Source organism: Triturus cristatus, chromosome 6 (assembly GCF_964204655.1).
Source record: "Triturus cristatus chromosome 6, aTriCri1.1, whole genome shotgun sequence".
NCBI lineage: Eukaryota > Metazoa > Chordata > Amphibia > Caudata > Salamandridae > Triturus > Triturus cristatus.
The window spans coordinates 201,296,233-201,302,232 of NC_140589.1; positions in this window are offsets into that span (position 1 = coordinate 201,296,233).

Consider the following 6,000-nt stretch of genomic DNA (forward strand, 5'->3'; position numbering starts at 1 on the left):
GTACGTGTCGGTTGTAATTAACTCGCGTTGCATCATACTGCATGGGTCGTACGGCGCTGGTCCATGTCGGTCAGTATTCGGTCCGGGTCCGTGTCGGTCGGTACGTTATGCGGCCGGAATCGGAATCGGCCCCTTAAAAGGAAAAAACGAATCGGGGGGGATTTTTTTATTATATTTGTGGTTCAGATTGTTGAAATCATAATGATTGTCAGACAGGTACATCTAGGTTTTATTCATGTACCCATGTGGATTTCCAGTTACAAACCAACTACCAAAATTATTATTAAAGCCACGTATGTAGATCCTCCGTCGTATTAAGACCATGAGGGCTTTTGCATTCTAATTCTAGAATGTATTTAGTTTCTAGTCGCCTCAACATGGCTTCCCTGATCCCTCCTCTTCTTGGAGGTGGCACACTGTCTATTACGTAACATTTTAAGTGGTCCATACTGCTAGAATGGACCTACTCAAAATGGCGGGCCACCGGATAGGTGATATCTTTATTTGTGATGGCCTGCATGTGCTGGAGTATTCTCTTGTGGACCTGAAATTTTGTGCTTCCCACATATCGCAGTCCACAAGAGCACTCCAGCACATACACAACAAAGTCTGATTTACAGGTTACAAATTTGTTAATGACAGAGGGCTTATATTTAAAAGCTGTTAAAAACGATGTTCTGTTCTCCCCATGTTTACATGCCTTACATTTCGCACAGCGGACAAATTCTTTGCGATTGGTCAACCAGTTGGTACTTGGGGTGACCTCTGGACTGCTACTGACTAAATGATCTCCTGTGCTTTGTGCCTTCCTATATATTATCATAGGAAATGCTGGCATTTGATATATATATATATCATATATATAAAAAATTACTTGTTATAATTTTAAATTTTGAAATAAATTATAAAATTATATTATAAATTAAAATGATTATTTTAAATAATAGTTTTATATTATATATGTGTATAGAAACATACACACACATATATGTGTTTGTTTGAATACGTATATATTTATAAATATTTCATTTATTTTTAAATATTTTTAATTTATATTATAGTACTGTTACATGTTAATATATTTAATATTTGTAACTATATAGATATATATATATATCGTAAAAAACCATATTTTGCTTATATTTCTCGATATTAGGGAGAAACAATATATTTTTTTCTATATATTTTCATATTTTATATTGATCGGAAACCTTACGATGTGAGTCGGAAAGCCTCCTACGACACACATCGTAGGTTTCAAATACGACAGCCTTCTTATGAAAAAGGCTGTCGAATTTGAAACCAGATGGTCGAACTGACTGGCTTCTGACGTATTCAAGGAGCCCGTCGTGCAGTCGTAGGTCACTCATAATCCCCTATGTACGGCGTTTACCCCATGGGGAATATGTCCGTTTCCGACAGGCTTTTCATGTTGGGCTTTCCGACATGAAAAGCCTGTCAGAAAGTGACTAGCCGGGCACCCATGTCTCCACAGCCTCTGGTTGGGCACCTGGCACGTGGTGCAGGGATTTACACAGGCCCACATTTCTCCATGGGAGCTTGTTCTACTGCGAGTATGCAACCTCACCATGTGCGGTCGCATTGTAATGGCAGTGTCGGGACCGCCAACCAGAGGCCGGTCGGTCATGAGAAGGCGGCAATGTCACGTCCTCTCGACATCGTAATCAGGCCCTATATGTATAGGAAAACAATATTTTTGCGATCGGTATCATTGACTCGATATTGTGTCAGTGAACAGTTGCTTTTGTGAGTTTTAACATGAGGACAATATTGGGGGGAATACTTTCACTACTTTCCAGCAATTCCATTACTCTGAAGCAGTCTGTGTTTCAATCCTCACATCCTACTCTCCATTTATATGCAATTAATTCATTGAATATAGGTAGTCAATGAGAGGACAAATTCAGCAATGGAGGTAGGGAAGCAACAAGGTGCCTGTGTAGGGAAGTTCACCTACCCAATGCTTTGTAAGGACTGGGATAAAGAAAACTAAATTAGAGGAATGGAATTAAGTGTGAGTAATGAAGGCCCCACCAATGTAAGTCAATTGACAGGAAAAAAAGTCATAAGCATTCACAATGCTTATGACTTTCATGCAGGCACATGCTTTACCTGACCTCTGACCCTCGGTCTGAGATCTGCTCTTCCCTAGCAGCTCCGCTATGCCGTGCACTGCCTCTGATCCCACCCAGGCAGGGTTCGAGACCGTGCCGTGCCTCGTGCACCTTGCTGGTGTCCGTTGCTGCGCTTGCCCTTTTCGTTGTGCTGGTATTGTTTGTCATTGTTTTTGTCTCCTTGTATTGTGCCCTTTTGTTGTGGTGATATATTTTTATTCTGTTTCCCCTTGCATTGTGCCCATTCTGTTGACTCGCCTTGTGCCTGAGCCTATCCATTTTTTTTGTTATGCTGTCTGCTGTTGACTTTTCCCCCGTTTCCCGACGAAACCTCTGCCCCCTGACCACCCCCACTCCCGCCTCCCAGGTGCACTTCCCTCCCCCTCCCCTACTTATTGGCAGCTTCTGCGCCATCACGCAGCAGATGCCCTGCTGGCGTGCCGAAGGCGCGCCTATGGCTAGCCTGTCTGCGCCTGTCCGTGACCCGACTGCGACCAGCGCCAGGAACCCCAGACATCAACAACGCAATCCTGGACTGATACAAGATCCAGAGGAAGGACTGCCCAAACCACACAGGAGGGGGCATCACCATCGCCCACAAGAGCACCCTCCGCCTCACCACCTCCAGCGAAACCTTCCTCACTGCTGAACACCTGCACTTCCAGATCCAGACCAGCCCCAACACCACACTCCGAGGGACCATCGTCTACAGGCCACCCGGCCCCCGGACACCCTTCGCCACCACCATCATCGATTTCATCGCACCCCACGCAATTGCCTCAATGAACTACATACTCATTGGAGACCTGAACTTCCACCTCGACAACCCCAGCGACCACCACTCCACCACCCTCCGTGACAACCTCGCCAACATTGGACTTAAACAACTCATCACCACCCCAACCCACAGAGCAGGACACACCCTCTACCCCATCTTCGCCGCAGGAAGTAACATTCACTTCAGCCACACAACGCAACCGCCATGGACCAACCACCACTACGTACTCTTCACCGTCGACAAACTCAAGGCACCCAAGCCCGCCCTATGACCACCACAAAGGAACTGTAGAAGGGTTACCGACAAGCAACTCAACTCCACCCTCACCCGATATAAGGAATTTGGATACTTATCTCCATTTCCTCCTCTGTTTTGGGCATGCATGAACAGGGCTGCGTGCGCACTCATTCATTTGCGCATTTCGGGGGTATAAAACGGGCCACCCACTGGTCCTCATTGCTTGGTTTCGCTTCCCGGTCCTCCTACCCGGAAGGGCTTCACCTTGTCTTCCCGTTTCTTGTCTTCTGGGTCGTTTGGAATTCTCCTCCTCTCTGGACCTTGCCTGGACCTTGCCGCCGGCAGGCTTGCAGGCGCTTCGTGCCTCTGGATATTGTTTCTTTTTTGCTCCTTCCTTTCCCTTTTTCTTCAGATGCAACTGCGCTGGATTTTTCAGTTTTTGAATTGCTGCATGGGCTCTCGGACTCACAGGTACGCGGTTGCGAGCCTGTTTGTTTACCTTAATCACGCTGCAATTCCTGGATTTTTATGACCTTTCCTCATCGTTGTCTGGATTTGGAACACTTTTGGGTGCTTTTCTATGGGGATGAACTTATTGCTGGTCTACTTTTTTGAGTTGTTTTCTTTCATCGTTCTTCGTTCCAAGGATGGGGGGTTTTTATGTCTATTGAGACTTTTTCCCCCTTGCATATTTGTATGAAGATATTCAATTGATTAAGTACGAGGAAATTACTTTCCCCTTTGGTCTGCCTCGTGGTTACCATTATGGAGTACACAGAAGAATGGACAACTGGAGCTTATACTTCTGGTAAGGGTGATTTCATTTAGCATCGTAGTGCCTGATCATGCATGCTCTTGGGTAACCTCTATGGAGGTACAGCTAATTTGTTGTTTTGTTTCCTTATAGGGTACGGAAGCTCCTACTTATCAATAGCAGTCCCAGAAGAGCAAGGTGTGCAGGCATTTATCCTCTGTGTTGTCCCCTTTCACCCCCATCCTCTCCCTGTGTTCCTGGTGGCTATTTTACTGTGTCAACTTTAGTGGTAGCTGCCAGGACAGAGGTAGTGGACTGAGCATATCTTCGCTCTTGCAGTGTTGGCTGGAATCTGGTGGTATCAGGACACCCGTGAGGACCACACCTGGACATCCGACACAAACAGCGCAGCCAGAGGACTCCACATCTGAATCTCGAACTGCACAGACGAGCTCGCCCCTCTACGCAATCCCAGCAAACAGCGCCCCAGGAAAGCCGCCTGGTTCACCACCAATCTCCAAGAAGTCAGGCATACCTGCAGACACCTGGAGAAGAACTGGAGAAACACCAAGACAACTGAAAACTACTCCACATACAAGAACGCCATGACGGACTACCACAACCAAATCAGAACCACCAAGAGGAATTGTATCCACAACAAAATCCTCGCCAACTCCACCTACTCCAAGGAGCTCTTCAGTGTCATTCAGGAATTCACAAGCCCATGCAGCGAAGCCACAGACATCACCCCATCCCAAGACCTCTGTGACAAACTCGGAACATACTGCCACCTCAAGATCAATAACCTCTATACGACAAATTCATCAACCACCCACCAGATGCCACAGCCGGATCCCTGCCCCCTAGAGACACCAGCTATCCCACCATCTCCAACTGGACACCAATCACGGCCGAAGACACCGCCTTGACCATGAAAAGCATCCACTCAGGGGCCCCCACCGACCCCTGCCCATCTCACATCTACCACAGAGCCGTGGCCGCCATTGCACCCGAGCTACAATGCACCATCAACACCACCTTCAAAACAGGCACCTTCCCAGACAATTGTAAACGCACAGAAGTCAGGCCTCTGCTCAAGAAGCCCACAGCGGACCCCACCGACCTAAAGAACTACCGGTCCATCTCGCTCCTCCCCTTTTCAGCCAAAGTCGCAGAGAAAACAGTCAACAGGGAATTGACAAGATAAATTGAAGAGAACGCCATCCTCGACCCGTCCCAATCCGGATTTTGAAGCAACCACAGCACCAAGACCACCCTACTCGCCGCCACAGACGACATCTGCACCCTCCTGGACCAAGGACAGTCCACAGCACTCATCCTACTTGACCTATCAGCGGCCTTCGACGCTGTCTCCCACCAGACTAACCGACGCCGGCATACAAGGAACAGCCCTGGACTGGTTCCAATCATTCCTCACCAGAAGAAGCCATAGGATCAGACTACCACCCTTCCTCTTCGATCCCACGAAAATCACCTGCAGAGTTCCACAGGAGTCGTCTCTGAGCCCGACCTTCTTGAACATCCACATGGACCCCATCGCTGCCATCGTCCGCAACACGGCCCGAACATCGTACCCTATGCTGACAACACCCAGCTCATCCTCTCCCTCACCAAAGACCCCACCAATGGCAATCTCAACTTCCAGAAAGGAATGCAAGATGTCGCAGTCTGGATGACCAACAGCTGCCTGAAGCTCAACGCTGAGAAAGTAGAAGTCCTCATTCTTGGAACCACTACCTCGGAGTGGGACAACACCTGGTGGCCAACCGCACACCTTCCCCCTCAGACCACTCTAAAAACCTCAGCATCGTACTCGACTCATCACTCACCATGAATCGACAGGTCAACATTGTCACCTCCAGCTGCTTCAATACACTCCACATCCTCCGAAATACCTTCAAATGGATCCCCCCTGAGTCAAGAAAGACAGTTACCCATGCGATCATCACCAGCAGACTGGACTATGGAAACGCACTCTACGCCGGCATCAACAAGTCCCTACTCCTCAAACTCCAGACAATTCAGAACACCGCCGCCAGACTCGTCCTAGACATCCCCCGTCATGAACAAATCAA